Source organism: Leguminivora glycinivorella, chromosome Z (assembly GCF_023078275.1).
Source record: "Leguminivora glycinivorella isolate SPB_JAAS2020 chromosome Z, LegGlyc_1.1, whole genome shotgun sequence".
NCBI lineage: Eukaryota > Metazoa > Arthropoda > Insecta > Lepidoptera > Tortricidae > Leguminivora > Leguminivora glycinivorella.
The window spans coordinates 49,083,013-49,099,493 of NC_062998.1; positions in this window are offsets into that span (position 1 = coordinate 49,083,013).

Below are 16,481 nucleotides of genomic sequence, written 5' to 3' on the forward strand. Positions count from 1 at the left end.
TGATTAAGTAGTGTAGCTTTTAAGCCATCGACGCGACCGTCGACAGTTCGTTCCCAACTTCGGACGCGCTCGGTACCGATCAATCGGTAATTATTGTCGGGACAATTTGTAATTTTAACTGATTAAACAAGTAAACCTTGCGATTAAGTTTTATTAAAGAAGAATTACCCAAGAACTATTAGTCGTGGAATCATATTTCTTCTTAAAAACCCATTTGTTTCTAACTATGTTTACATTTTGTGGACGATCAACTAATTCCCACACATTATTTTTAAGCATTGAGCCCAACTCATCCTCCATGGCACCATACCACTCGTCTTTCTCTGGTGAATTCATGGCATCACGGAACGTAAGTGGCTCACAAGATGAACTTGCCGCAGCAACGAGAGACGATATATGATAATCATTGTACCTCTCAGGAAGAGTACTTCGAGTACTCCGCACCGGGCGAGAGTTGGCCGGAGCAACAGGTGCTTCCACCAACGTCGGCTCGTAGTCCGAAGATGCCGAGAGTTGTGGCGGCGAGGTGACAGGGCTGGAAGGCACCTCATCCTCACCACCATCCTCGATGGAGTCCTCGGTCGTGCGATACAGCTCAGACAGAGGTGACTGCACTGGTGAGCTTGTCGCCTCCTCTGAAACAGTTTTAGAGTCTCGATTAGGTAAATTATAATTGACATCATTATCATCGTTTTGAACATTATTACAATTACTACTACCTAAACTAGTATCACAGTTAGTGTTCAAAACATCATTGCAGCAAGAATCATTAGCACTTTCTCTATTATTATTTTTAAATTGATCATTGTCATTAATAAAATTATCAAAAATAATAAAATTTGCTCCATTTGCCGCAGCATTAGCATGTAAAAGATTTTTTTCTATAAATTTGTCCTCAAGGAACACAACACTCCTAGAATAAATAACCCTTGTAGGATTAACAGGATCTATTAGGCGGTATCCCTTGCATGATTCACCATAACCTACAAAAATATACTGTTTTGCCTTTGCATCCAGCTTACGTCTCCTCTGATTGGGTACATGGGAGTATGCGACACAGCCAAATACACGTAAATGACTAAGATCTAACTTATCAGATCCGGTCCATTCGCAAATGGGAATTCTACCCGACAATGCTCTGGTAGGCGACCTATTTTTTAAATAGATTGCTGTCATTACAGCCTCGCCCCAGTAGCGATCAGGTAACTGAGATTCCTGTAACATGGCTCGAGCTTTTTCAAAAATGGTCCTAAAAGCTCTTTCGCTCGTACCATTCTGAGAAGGTGAATAAGGACAAGTAGTTTGATGAATTATGCCTTCTTTTCTAAGGAAATCGGACAAAGTTTTATTGCAATATTCAGTACCCTGGTCAGTACGCAAAATTTTAATTCGCAATCCAGTTTGGTTTTCGACTAAAGCTTTAAAATGAACAAAACAAGAACTCACCTCAGATTTATTCTTCATAAGGTAGCCAAAGGTGCGTCTTGACCTGTCGTCGGTGAATGTCAGCAAATATCGAGCTCCGCCCCAGCTAGCAACATGCACTGGTCCGGCAACGTCACTATGCACCAGGTCGAGGAGATTGGCAGCACGCCCCGAGCTTGACTGCGGAAACGATGTCTCACACATCTTCCCAGTAAGGCAGGGAATGCACCTAGTAGAAGTGTTGTCTTCAGGCTGAAAAACGACACAACATTTATTCCCTCCACCCAGTAATGACATACCGTACCTGCTTAAGTGACCTAATCTTTTGTGCATTGTAGAATAAGGTACCGCATGAACAGCAGCGTTGGCACTCATGGATCCTTGCCCATGCAGGGACATAGAGTTACCTAATTGGGGGTCAGGTCGACCTTGCACATCCACTTTCAACTTATAAAGCCCATTATGCTTATTAATCGTTGAAACCTTATTGCCTGTGATCTGACATACATTGTAAATATTGCAATTATTATTTGTAAACACAACAGTATAACCTTTTTTTGTAATTTCACTAACAGACAATAAATTATTAGATAAACCAGGAACATAAAGCACATTATCTAAAGTCACATCAGATGAAATAAAAGTCTTACCAAAAACTTCACTATTAAGTTGCTGTCCATTGGCTATAGTAATTTGACATTTCCTATTCTTGACATCATGAAGAAGTGAGAGGTCTCCGGACATATGAGCCGTAGCACCCGAGTCCACGACATATTCCTGTGTATGTGAAGCGGTGAAAGCAGAAGCAAAATTGGTGTGCTCTTGGCCATTTTTCTTCCCTTCTTCTCGCTTCTTCTTGAAACAACGATTTGCAGTATGACCCTTTTTCTGACAATAAGTGCAACTGATGTTGGTTTTCTTCTTCTTGTTTGCAATAAATGCTATGTTGTCTGTAGTGTTACATTGGCTTCGCCGGTGATCTTCTTGAAGTAATCTGGTTCGGACAGCCTCACTCGACAAGGTCCGGCTGAGGTTAGCTGTCTCAAGGCTGGAAACGAGCACATTGAACTCCTCTGGTAAACCCGATAGAAGAATTTCAGCAATTTCTTCATCGTCAATCACTTTCCCAATGTCGGCGAGTTGCGTGACGAGCGTCAAGACTCCTTCGATGTAGTCAGACATGCTAGCAAAATGACCGTACTCCACTCTGTGCAGTTTCCTTAGTAGCAGCACTCTTCTGTACAGTCCTTTGTCTTCAAAAGTGTCTGACAAGGCTTTCCAGGCAGACTTCGCGGTCTTCGCATTGCGCACAATCTGGTACAAGCCGGGTTCAATGCCTAAGCAAATTTTGGCCAAAGCACGTTTGTCTTTCGACTCATCTGCTTCGGTGCCGTCGATGCAGCCCCAGAGATTATCCAGAATAAGGATCATTTTAATGGCGAATTTCCAATTTATCCATGTATCCACTCCTTTAAGTTTCTCGAAGCTAGACATGGAGGTTGAGGTTATACACGTGTTCGTCGACCCCGTCTGCGCCATTTTCCCGTAACTCAAGTAATCTGGCAGTTTGCTCAGTGCCTTTTTTAGCTTTTCTTTTTAGCTTCTAGTGTCTGGGCCAATTACCTGTTGGAAATCAGCAGAGGTACAGGACACACAGGGAAGCCAGGCACTGGACACTGAGATTACGGGATGGCGAAATGATACTTCACATTTATATTATATAGGGTCTATTTAGCTCAGTTAAACTGACACACTATACATTATAATAAAATTAATTAATCATGTGTGTAAAGGGCACGTATAAAAAAATAATTAATTAAAATAAAATAAACGGGGACGACACAAATCTTACATGCTGCTGCTTGAGCGTGAGCTTAGAGAAAGAGAAAGATCTCGCTTTACTTTTTAATACCATAGCTAATATATAGCATAGACAATCATGAATATCTATAACAGATGATCTATTATGTTCAACACTGTTTAAGTACACATTGGTGAACCAATCACTTGGCATTGGCCCTTCATAAAAGATGGACGTAGAATGGAAAAGGCTAGATAATTCTAGGTCATTCACGTTGTCAGCAAAATTTAATTAATAAATAATAACCTCGTGATAAAATTATATAATCTGAAATATTAACAATTTTTTGAATATTCTGATAAGCACACATTTATCTTTTTTAGCCAATACATTAAATATTTGTAAGGGTATTGTATTTCCTAAAATGAACACTATTATTGGTATAGATAATCTTATTATTTTCGTAAATCTTTCACTACTGTCCTCTCTGACGGCTGACGACAACTGAATGAGGCGCCAACGTGTGAACGCAGTTGGCCATTGGCGCCAAGATCCTTTGATGTGTGGACAAAAAACCGACACCAGTCGGTTGGCCGGCCAGCGCTAGCGCCAACTACCAACATACGGCCAAGTAGCCCTCTACACGCTTGGCCCAACCGTTGGCCCCATGTGTACAGCGGCCATAATGTTACGACTTTCGAACGGCGAATTCATGCGTTTCGAGATTCAAAAATCGGTCCCGATTTCTATCGGTCGGCAACGCGCAAATCACATCGTCACTACTTTGAAAAAATCTCGTATCTAATGCTTCTCCTCAAAGTTAAAACGCAGTAAGTCTATATGCATTCCATACATACTACAATTATCTTTTCATTGACAGACGAAGATACAAGTTTTTTTCAAAGTAGTGACGACATTTGAAGTAGCTGCGTCCAGACTACTTGGGCCATATGCTTGTTTGCCACCGGGTGGTCAAAATAAAAGATTCTATTGTAACACTTTATTATATGAGAGGCATAGTCGATAGAGATATCATTACATCAATATGCCACAACACAATCATCATCATCAGTACCTGACCTAAGATCAAGACAAGTGGCTAACTAATTACTTATTATTTTCCAATCTTGAAACGTCTAATTTATAGAGATGTACCGACTAGTGATTTGGCCGACTACAGACTAGTTGGCGCTTACCCGTGGCCGATTAGTCGGCTAGAACATAATTTTCAACTAAATTCACCAGAATTTTCGAACGACATTTTTGGTTCCTTCGCGCTTTTCATATTTTTTTCAGATTCAAAGGTCTATGAGAATATTTTTAAACACGTTTTCTATTGTTCAGCTTGAAATAGATAGTGTTCCTGCCTATGAGACCTTATAGTCTTAGGTAGACATTTATTTCTGTCATGATTACAGATATTTGTTATTTTAACCAATTTTAACTAACAAAGGCATATGAATACGTACATAATACAACCAATATCATCCGTTAATTTATTTTTGTACTTTTTTCCTGTCACTTATCAAGTGCCGACTAATCGGCCTTTTTTGCCGACTAGTTGCCGACTAACGGCAGACTACAAATATGGCCGGATAGTCGGCTTTTCCGACTAGTCGTACACCCCTACTAATTTACTTACGTTCTATATACTTACGTCCGACCGGCACCCAGCTCCATCCCCGAAGTAATACAAACCTTATTTCCAATAATACTAAATCATACAAACTGTGGAACACACATCCAATAAAAGTATCCCAGTTTAGGTGTTTATGCCAGATTCTTATTACGAGTAGTGTTTCTTTTGCTAGCATAATGGAACGTTACGTCCAGGGATCGAACCTGGGTTTAACTTATTAGGCATGGCTTCTCTATGAAGGCACTTACTAAAGAACTAGATGTTGGACTATACTGCCATTTTAAACTAAAAACAGAGTTATTTACTTAACTGAAGAAAAGTGTCAATAACACCAAAATGATGACTACTTCTTTACTTGCGTTTACATATAATATAACATAATAAATTTAAGTATACATAGGTTTGGCAAATACCATCCTTTACTGAACTTTGAAAATGTCAAAGAAACTAGACTATTTAGATTTTGTTGCTGTGCCTGTTAAAAAATTATATTTCTACTACTCTTCAAGTTTTGTTAACTCTGGCCAAATCGCCTGCGACGGACGGGACGGGCATATAAAATAGTACATTACGATACAAGTGCGTAAAAAAGGAAGTTCGAAACGAGTGGCGATAAATTAAAACACGACCGAAGGGAGTGTTTTAAATCGACACGAGTTTCGACCTTTTCGCACGTGTATCATACGACGTTTTTCAGTACAGATGGCACTCCGAAGATTCGACCTGGCATAGAATGAACCACTTCTCGCACGAGTGCGTAAAAAAAACACCAACGTCCAATCCTTAAGCCTTATAGCAATTCGATTGGGGTATTGGCTCTGGCTTTACAATTGGTAGCCTCTGTCAGCTCTTCGGGGTAACATTTTCTTCTCCCTCAATCTTCTTCTGATCATGGAGACACTCACTACAGTTCTTCGAGCTGTTCTAAGCAGTATCTGCAGCTCAGGAGCGATAAGAAAGCGGTTCCGCAAAGAGGCCGATACAATGTACCGGTCGTCTCTAGCGGTGGTGCAGCGTCTTCTCTCAGATCCTGGCCTCCTGATGTAGCTACTGGTCTCCAGAAACCGCAACAAGACTCGTCGCACCCAGAAACGGATTATGCTTAGGCGTTCAGCAACTTGCTACTGCCGTAGTCCGTTTAGGAGCAGTACCACCACTTGAGCTGCTTTTTCTGGTGTTACCCCTATTGCCTTCAAGGCTTTTTTTTCTGCAGGCGTTCATCCTCTGTGACTTTTGGAGTGCAAAAGATCCACATGACACCTTTACAGCTCCTTCTAAAACCGTCTGGGGTAGCACACCTAGAGTCCCATTAAAATCGCATCAATACCTTTTTTTTTAAACCACGGCAGATTGGCGATTATTTTTTTTAAGAAAGTTGTACACCTTTTCTCTTAAAGGGCTTTAATTGTAATTTGAAATGATACAAATATTGATAGATTACAGTCAATAAGATTAGAGATATTTTTGCTTGAAACGATTTTGCGCGAGGTGCGATTTTTTTTGACGACGTGGTATTACCCTATAACTTATGCGAAGTTTAGTCGGCCGCTTGAAATGTGCATGCTCGTGGCGATGTAGCAAATAGGTGATCTGTAGATGCTGGTGTGTTTATAATATTGATGATTGCTTTGAATTTTTGAGCCTTGAATATCGTTGAGCCATTTTTTACAAATATACTTATTTATGCCTAATAATTTAGTTATATTAATGCACAAGAAATTTATCCACTAGCAATCATAGTTTTTATATTGTATCTTAAATTAGTAATTGTGTCTTGTAGATCACAAAAATAGCAATTACTTCGTAAAAAATATAGGTATTTTACAAAAAAATAGAGTAAAATGTCTTTTTCATAGAATTTCATCAAAATTGTGTAGGTTTATGTGCTAAACTTAAATAGAACACTGGTATTAAACATAATATGTCTAGAAGGTAATTAATCATTAACTGTTTTGTAATTTTAATTACCGCAAAGCATGACATAAAACATAAAGTGACAATAATCAGTCATCGCGCTTAAAGCTACCATTACCAGTTTAAAGTGGCTTTAAACTCATAACAGCGGTATTCCATTTCTTTGCAAGCGTAATAATGGTAATTCATACAATCAAAAATGACACTAAACAGATAATGACGATTCATTCATGCAAATTCTTTTTAGCGAGTTAAGACCATAACGTCATTTTAAGTAAAAGTACAGTACAACTTTATTTTTAACCTGCATTAAGCCTAATAGTTTAAAGCCAAACCGTCATTACGTGCACAGTGTCACTATACCTATCTCAAAACGTTTAGAATTGTTAAAGTACTAGTGTCATTATAGCAAAATGACACTGTTACTTTAAAATGAAACTCAATATTGAATAGTTATTACAAGTTCAAAGTGACACTTTAAGGATTGATTCAATGTTCCATAAGAAAATTGTCATACTTACCATTCAATCTCGCGGAACACCGTCACTAAACACAAAATGACAACTTTCGTCTTAGAGTTCACTACATTTTGATCGGCGTCCAGGTCATTAATGCAAACATGACATTGTTCCCGTCCCCCACGCGTCTATTCCCACTATTCGCCATAGTGACATTAGCGCCCCCTGTCGCTTCTAAGCGAGCTAAATCGATAGGTGTCTTTGCATTGCGTTCGTTATGAACGCGCGACCTAGATGGCGTTGTTAACTAAAAACCTATGTTTTTTGGATAGTGTCACTATGTTTTTCAAGGAGCGATTTGAAGTAGCTGCGTCCAGACTACTTGGGCCATATGCTTGTTTGCCACCGGGTGGTCAAAATAAAAGATTCTATTGTAACACTTTATTATATGAGAGGCATAGTCGATAGAGATATCATTACATCAATATGCCACAACACAATCATCATCATCAGTACCTGACCTAAGATCAAGACAAGTGGCTAACTAATTACTTATTATTTTCCAATCTTGAAACGTCTAATTTATAGAGATGTACCGACTAGTGATTTGGCCGACTACAGACTAGTTGGCGCTTACCCGTGGCCGATTAGTCGGCTAGAACATAATTTTCAACTAAATTCACCAGAATTTTCGAACGACATTTTTGGTTCCTTCGCGCTTTTCATATTTTTTTCAGATTCAAAGGTCTATGAGAATATTTTTAAACACGTTTTCTATTGTTCAGCTTGAAATAGATAGTGTTCCTGCCTATGAGACCTTATAGTCTTAGGTAGACATTTATTTCTGTCATGATTACAGATATTTGTTATTTTAATTAACTAACAAAGGCATATGAATACGTACATAATACAACCAATATCATCCGTTAATTTATTTTTGTACTTTTTTCCTGTCACTTATCAAGTGCCGACTAATCGGCCTTTTTTGCCGACTAACGGCAGACTACAAATATGGCCGGATAGTCGGCTTTTCCGACTAGTCGTACATCCCTACTAATTTACTTACGTTCTATATACTTACGTCCGACCGGCACCCAGCTCCATCCCCGAAGTAATACAAACCTTATTTCCAATAATACTAAATCATACAAACTGTGGAACACACATCCAATAAAAGTATCCCAGTTTAGGTGTTTATGCCAGATTCTTATTACGAGTAGTGTTTCTTTTGCTAGCATAATGGAACGTTACGTCCAGGGATCGAACCTGGGTTTAACTTATTAGGCATGGCTTCTCTATGAAGGCACTTACTAAAGAACTAGATGTTGGACTATACTGCCATTTTAAACTAAAAACAGAGTTATTTACTTAACTGAAGAACATACATACATACATACATACAATCACGCCTGTATCCCATGAAGGGGTAGGCAGAGCACCTGAAACTACTCGTTTCAGTGCCACTCTTGGCAAATAAGGGGTTGACAGAAGACGAAACTGTGACATTGAAGTGACTTAACTGAAGAAAAGTGTCAATAACACCAAAATGATGACTACTTCTTTACTTGCGTTTACATATAATATAACATAATAAATTTAAGTATACATAGGTTTGGCAAATACCATCCTTTACTGAACTTTGAAAATGTCAAAGAAACTAGACTATTTAGATTTTGTTGCTGTGCCTGTTTAAAAAATTATATTTCTACTACTCTTCAAGTTTTGTTAACTCTGGCCAAATCGCCTGCGACGGACGGGACGGGCATATAAAATAGTACATTACGATACAAGTGCGTAAAAAAGGAAGTTCGAAACGAGTGGCGATAAATTAAAACACGACCGAAGGGAGTGTTTTAAATCGACACGAGTTTCGACCTTTTCGCACGTGTATCATACGACGTTTTTCAGTACAGATGGCACTCCGAAGATTCGACCTGGCATAGAATGAACCACTTCTCGCACGAGTGCGTAAAAAAAACACCATCTGTACTGAAAAAAATATTTAAGTCTGACCAAGCTAATTTTTCGTCCCTAGAGCCACAGATGTAGTGCGAAAAGGGTTTCCTTCGTATTTTCCGGAAACGTTCGTATTTGTCATGCTAGTTCAGTCAATGTCAGTACATCTAGTACTGAGACTGACTGAAATAGCATGACACATTCGTAAGTTTCCGTAACAATACAAAGGCAAATCTTTTCGCACTACATCTGTACTCGTAAGAGTCGTAAGTACAGAGCTTATATACGATATATGATACCATTTCATATTTTTCTATAATCTTGTCTTAATTTATTATAAACTTAGCGTGGTCAGTGTCTAATAAGAAATCATTCGCAAGAGCATAGCCAAATAGTAGGTATAGCACAAGTAATTTCACGCGAGGGAATGACAATATCTTACTACTTATGTCTAATTATTAATAACAGTTATGTTACAAGAGAAGGATCGTGTTATTGCTTATGCTAACCTCATTGTTTTCTTTTAAAATTCAATTTTCTTTCCCATTGGATATATGTACCTACTACAGATAGGGATTCTGTTCAATTTACTAAATCAACAATTGAATATGCCGCTAGCGTGAGGAATAAAAACTCAAGTTTTAACAAATTCACAATGTTTATTGCAATGTCATTACAAAAATAATGCGTACATACACACACAGACAAAATTTTAAAGTAAGCACCTTAATCAATAACCATAAATATAAAACATTCGCGCTCACAAGTTGCACAACTTGCACATGAAACAGTGTACATTCAAGTGTCAAAAAGTCATGGCCACTATCTGCCGTATGACATAAGTGTACTTTGACGTTGATTGTACCATTGATTGGAAATGAAATTATTCACTTTTAAAGTCCCGTCCTAGCCAATTAGACACGTGGTGTTGCGAAAGCAAAGTTTTTGTTGTGCGGGACATATAAGTTCAAAATTTCGGCTCATTCCCAAGCCGACGAACTGAGCGTTTTTGTTCCATCTGCAGTCAGATTGGTCGACAGAAATATCGTGCCGCAAAGGCGAAGAACCCAAGGCGGTACTTGGGCGTGTTCTTCGCGTTTTGCTTTATAAATTGAATTCATGTGTATTGGACGCTACGCAGACGTATAAAGATAAATCTTAACATTAAGTTATTCCATCAGCGGAAAAATGTCTTAAACGTCTCAACAGCTTTTTTAAGCTCGTTTTTACTGTGTAGCCAAAGCATCTAACTATTTTTACTCTATATCGTTGAAACGTATTCAAGTGTAGATCACTTTTTCGCTGATGGTCCTGGATATAATAATTACGAATTTGCGCAAAAAAAAAAAGACTTACAAAATATGTTTTCACCTAAAAATATTATTTCATTCTAAACATTTAGGTATATTATACAAGTTAAAATGTATTTTAAATGGATTCAATTATGTACATATTGTAATTTTTATGATAATTCGCTTCGTCTTTAAATTAAATAAAGATGACTAAATAAATGATGTAATAATTATTTGCAAGTTCGGTAAATCCCGAGCTCCGTATAGGATTCCTAGAGCCCAATCTTGATTTTACGATACCCGAGATTGTATCTCCTAATAGGCAATAGCAAAGTCACTTTCTTTGTTATACTGTAGGCGGAAAAAATACGTAGCTCAACAGCAGTAAATTGGCTGCGTTCAGCCACCACTACTTGCTAGCGTCGAAAAACACTTTAGCTTAGACTTATGTAGCATTGGTGACAAAAAAAGTCTACCGTAGTATGGAAAAGTTCAAAGACCCACAAAGTTTTATTATAAATACTAAACATACTAAAAGCATTTTTTATACTACAAAAGCCAAAACATTACTTCAAACTATCTTTTTCTGGATTTATTGTTCTTAAACAAGAATCTAAACATGCGTTCAGCACTAACTAATTATGCCAAAAGTACACGTGCAATAAATTAATGCAATCTTTGCAACGTCAACACAACATACAACAGACATTCGTGCACACTTGCTTAATCCGGACACACCATAAAAACCATATAGGTCTAAATCTAAACACGTTATGAAATAAAATAATACATTATTTAAACAAACATGTTTTAACCAAGGGCAACTAACAAGAATTATTGAAAAATTAAATTGAAATAGATAAAATAACACACAAGTCATGTGTGGGAATAAAAAAAAATGTAACTGTGGCAGCGCAATGAAAGTTATTTCTACTAGAATTTGCGTAATTCGTTAGTGGGTGAGTAAATCTTATTTGTGTAAGAGATACATTTTGATGATACGCATTTCAAATAACCAGAACACATAATCGACCGCAGGATGCAATGGCAAGACAAAAGGGGCTACCTAAAGCACTGGCTAAGTTTTTGATTTTAGTCGTAGGTATTATTTAAAAAAAAAGACCACGCCTAACACGAATATCCTGCCAACACAAGTTATATACTATCACGGGGTCTTGATATGTTTTGACTTTTACCAAAACGGTGAACGCTTCTCACAGCAAAACTACGCAGCCACTGTGACCATTCTAAGCACTAATGCATTTCATAGTTGCAATAAGCAAAAAATTGTTCATGGCTAAAACTAAAAGACACAAATATTGGATTCTAAATGTTGCATTCCAACGAGCCGCATGCTTGGCTAAAAAATTTTAGTACCCTTCCTTATTATGTGTAGCTACTTACACAAATATTAAAAATTCATAATTACACGTTATTGATAAATAGTGACTTTTTTTTAAATTACAGATTAGATAGAAATTGAGGCAAATATTTACACTCGTAGGTCAAGCACATGCATCTAGTGAACCATAAGGAATAGAAGTTAGCAGTAGCACAAAAGTTTTGTGACATAACTTTATGACACTATCTTGCACACATAGAAAAGTGAAATTAAATGAAATGATACGCAAAGCAAACAAGTTACTATTTCAACTAGGAGGTCTAGCAACTATTTTTGTCATTTTCCGGCAAAAACATTCAACTTTGTCGCATGCCATAAGGACGTTTTGATAGGCTATTAGTTATTCATATAAAGACAATCTCGCCCTTATGATAAACGACAAAGTGGCACCTTTGACCATAGATTAAATATAACAAGATCATACCATCCCATACATTAAAATGCGACCGCCTAAGAACGCGCATAGACCACACACACATGGCGCCGCAAAAAATGCCTTGTTGCCATCGATTATATTTGTAGATTGGCGTAAAGTGTCACATTCGAGCCATAAATCTAAATTTCGAGTCAAAAGTGACACTTAACGCCACCTACAAGTATAATCGAAAGCTACAAGACATTTTTTTGTGGCGCTATCTATGTGTGCTGTGGTGTAAAGTAAAATTCATAATCCTACGGACTAAATTGACAAATGACTGACAGGTAAAATGATACCAGGAACAGCAAAATTAAAATAGGGAAGGGTATATGTCGATAACAATATATCGACAAGTTGTAAAGTACATACAACAGACAAGTTTAAATCAAGAATAAGTATATGAGTTTCAAATAAGAGGTACACATTTTGGTTTGTTCTATGTATCTTCGAGGTAGTGGATGAATACCATGCATTTTTACCCACTAGTTTTAAAACATAAAAAGGTTTCCGAGCCTGTAGGTAAAAAATAAAATACCATGTCCGACGATAATAAATTATCTGTCACGCTATGGCAAGTATATCATAAATATCTATATAATTTTCGAATAATATTATTGCTGCTTCGAAATAAAAAAAATATCTCTAATGAGCGGTCTACAGACCTTTTGATCTGTCGAAATCACAGAAAAAGGTGGTATATTGATTAGCCGATCAAATTGCCAATTTCATTGTCCCGTCTGGGTGCACCTTAAATCTACGATGTAATAATAATAATTTTAATATCGATAAGAACGACACTGGCCAAACTGTGGCAACATTTCTTCACACTTACTTGTCAATTTGGTCCGTAGGTTTATGGATTTTACTTTAATGTATATGCGTTCTTAGGCGGTTGCATTTTAATATAAGGGATGGTATGATCTTCTTAATATTAAATCTATGCTTTGACTAAACTTTAACACATTTGGAGTCAGTAACATAAGATGCAAGGAGGTGGCGCCTCGCCAATAAAATATAGCCGATATTGTTACACCCCTACATGATTTACATCAGTATAAAATCGAATATTTATGTAGATTATTATTGCCTCCTGTTTTTGAATGGTAACCAACACCAAGTATAACAAGTTTGTTCTAATTAAGGCGTTGCGGATTAGTCTAGTTAGTAATAGTAATGAAAAATTACTTAATAACCCTGTCAAATTTACATCAGTTACCCGGAATACTCCATATAGTTAGAAATCACGTACATAAAAATGTGAGATTAAAATTATTTCTTCACATCACCATTTCGGAAAGAGGGTTTGTTTTTTCCTCATAGCAGGGAGTAAAGTAACATTTTTCTGTTGAAGAACACTAGAGTGCGTACATTACTTAAGTTTAGATTTTTTAAATTAAAAGAAAATTTGTGATGTGAAAAGAAGTTTGTGTCACATGGAAGCAAAATGACAAATTATATTCACGATTTAGGGTCACTTGCACCACCGAAAAGGGAGGGTTAACCAGAGGTTAATTTTGTATGGAATTTGACAGTTGACAGTCCACTAACTTGCGGGTCCCTAAATTATCTGCAGCAGACTACTCATAAGTGCGTTTTCACATTATCTGATCCGATGTCGGATTTATTAATTTACCGGTATCGGACGATGTCCCATACATTACAGGCGCGATCTTGGATTTTTTCTATTGAAATTGTTCCGACATCCGATATCGGATCGGATAATATGAAAACGGACCAGGATGGAAATCATATTCTAGTAAATGTAGCACGTTGCGATACCCGCGATCATGTCAAATAATTTCAATACCAGGTCAGTCAGTTGCCGTGTGCGGACGTGCGTATCATAAATACCTTAAATATGCGAATGTTATATTTATTTTAGATAGTAAAATAACACTTAGTTTGGTTATTGCTGAAATGGTAAATTTTAAAGAGCCCTATAACTTTTGGTCGTTGAGCGGGTTCAGGTATTTTACGTGGCAAGATTGTCTACCCTCCACCACATTTTTCCGTTCAACTTTCCAATATGCTGAAGGATCAATAATATTATGTAAGTTGTCATTGTAATACAACGAGTGCAAAAATGTAGTTGGCAATAACAAGGGTGGTATACCGAACTCGCGCGGCGCACAATAATAACTAAGGTACTGGTCCCACCGCGAACTAGTAAGCTTAGAATTATCGGCTATAAAAAACGAACTAAAGATAAGCACTTCCGTGCAAATAAAAGAGACACGGCGATATTGATAGCTCACCGCTGGGCGAGTAACTATAAACATCGCCGTGTCTCTTTTATTTATGTACACGGGAGTGATTATCTTTTGTTCGTTTCATAGCTCATAGCTTACTAGCTCGCGGTGGGACCAGTGCCTAAGCTAGCTCAACGCCGAATGACAGGGCTTTTAAGTTTTATACATGTCAGCGAATTGATCATAAATTTACAGATCACTAACCTAATGGAGTATTTTATATTTATTCTAAAATGCCTTCGAATCTCAATCGCCATTGTCGTATATAGCTACTTCACACTTACTAAAAACACAAGGGATTACATTGATATCGTTCAATAAATGAAAATTGTTATGATAACAAATTAGTGGTAATGTACATATATAGGTAATATGTAGTAGGTACCTATAATAATCGACTATTTTTTAATAAATCGGCTACAAGGATTTTTTTCCAACATCAGCGCGCTATATTTTGCTAAGCGAAATAAAAACTGAAACCAAATAGTAAGGATTACAAAAGTCAGGTGCGTGAAGCAAATTTGAGAGGTTTAAGTAGTATTCCCGGTTGTATTTTTAGTTGGATGGAAGCTTTGTCATTCCGCCACCGTATAAACTATGATAGCCATCTTAAACGAATCTTAAAGCTACGTACTGTCAACGTGTCACTACGTTAAGATTGTCTAGCATTAACTAACGAGATTACTACTGACATTAATAATTATATTTTCGCTCAAAAGCTATATTCACTATATAGAAGAGGACATACCTACTTTGAAAAAATATGTACAGTCTACACTATACATTAATTGCTTCGATGTTGGACGCAGTTATTTATGAGCGCATCTCGCAGATGCATTAATTAAAATTGGCGTTATAAAATATTTGAACTACACGGGAAGCATGGTCGCGCGATAGACGATAAAATAGCAGGCCGTCCCTATCATACTATTTGTAAGTGCGATAGGGACGGCCTGATATTTTATCGTCTATCGCGCGACCATGCTTCCCGTGCTACTGAATAGTAGCGTGAGTCCACATAAAACAAGCAGCCGAAATTGCCACGCGAAGCCAATATGTTACTCTCTGAAGGCCGCAAATATATGTGACACGGTCTGTACAAATAAGATCGATTCATGTTAGATGTTTTTGTGGCCGTCGTTGTTTAACATATGAATACCGGTGGCGTAATTAAACTTTGGCTGAGCATCTTTGCGCGGCTATGTCCTAGCGAGGCTAAAGTATACATAACTTTGTTCTATAGATGTTTCTATCCTATAATAATATTAAGACTGTTGCCGTAAATGAAAGTCATGGTGTTATATTTTTTATTTATTTATATTTATGGCAATATCTCTGAAAAAGCAGGAGTCTCCGATGGACAATGGGATCAAGTTTCATAGTCCATGTAAAATTACAAAAACAAAGTTATTTCTATTTTTAGTACATTTTGTATGCCAAGCTTTTAGTATGTTAACTCTTCTGTTTGACCTCGGTCTGTTGCATTGCCACATTCTTATTTTTAAGGGACAGTTGACAGTTGCTTACATTACCTATGACATAATTATCGAGAAGGCTATAACTAATTATGTACTATTTTGTTTGGTACTATTCCGTAGCTGCTAATAATTACGTATAAAGGAGAACTAATTATAAAATTATTAATGGCGAGGTCGCCTAAGTCATAAGTTTTTATATGCCATAGGCTTGGACATTTTCGTTATGAATACAAAAATAGTTCCGTAGATCTTTAGGTTTTGGTCTACTTTGACGGGTTTCTTAAAATAAATGGACAAATTGTAATTAATGTCCGGTTTTTTTTTAAACCTGCGAGAACAGGTTTCGTCAATATTCAATACAGCACAAAATCACCTGCAATAATGTGTTGCTTACTGAAGTAATACTATCTGATATAATCTGATGCAGAGCTACAATGAGCGTCCACGAA